The sequence below is a fragment of the Lepidothrix coronata genome, unplaced genomic scaffold (genome assembly GCF_001604755.1).
Source record: "Lepidothrix coronata isolate B3197 unplaced genomic scaffold, Lepidothrix_coronata-1.0 Scaffold338, whole genome shotgun sequence".
Classification (NCBI taxonomy): domain Eukaryota; kingdom Metazoa; phylum Chordata; class Aves; order Passeriformes; family Pipridae; genus Lepidothrix; species Lepidothrix coronata.
The window spans coordinates 111244-112123 of NW_016690518.1; positions in this window are offsets into that span (position 1 = coordinate 111244).

Below are 880 nucleotides of genomic sequence, written 5' to 3' on the forward strand. Positions count from 1 at the left end.
TTCAACCTCCTCTTGTGTGGAAGAGGGAGCGGAGGGGAGGAATACTGAGCCTCCTCTGGTGAACGTAATAAAGCAGATGTCCGTGCTGGCAGCAACAGCCTCCTCCAGGAAAGCTGTATAAATGGGGCCCACTCAGGGACGGCACTTGCCTCCCACTTCGAGTCGCTCACAACTGCTTAGCGTGAGATTTATTTATTTATTTATTTAAAAACTAGACTGGTGCCCCTCGCAGTGGTCTGATCGGTGAGCCTATCTGGATGCCCTCAGGCAGCAACAGTTTTACGCACGCAGGATTAAACAGCTTCCTAAGACGCCGCACTAGGCAGGAGCTCTCACAGTGGGAGATGGATTGAGTTCTGCTGGTTGTCGAGACTTTGGTCAACCGTGTTCCCCCCACTTCCTCCCGCCCTCTCCGCTCTGTCCCGGGCTGCAGGGGACCCCAGGCTGCCTCCAGCAACAAAAGCCGTGGCCCCACGCGGGGACTCGGGCTCGGCGCAGGGCTCTCTGCTCTGCCAGCACAAGGGCTCTTGGGGAAAACGCATCCACGCTTGGAGGGCGGGGGAGAAAAATAGATGACTTTATTTTCTTCAAAGGTGATTCGCAGTTTGATCATCTCTTAATAACGTGAGCTTCTGAGCTCGAATTTCACGGTTGAGAGGACGAGTCAGTGTTGTGTGTCGGGCTGGATGGAGATGTGCGAATCCCCTTCTCTCCTCCCAAGCCTGGAACTTCTGCCTCTCCCGGGAACCACCCCCAGCCGTGCTCTCTGGGGAGGAATTTCACACGCCGTGCGGCGAGTCCAGGTCCGAACATCGCCTCTTCACCGCTGGCGACCGGCGGGGGTGTACAGCTCTGAACAGTAACAAACTCTTTCTCCAGG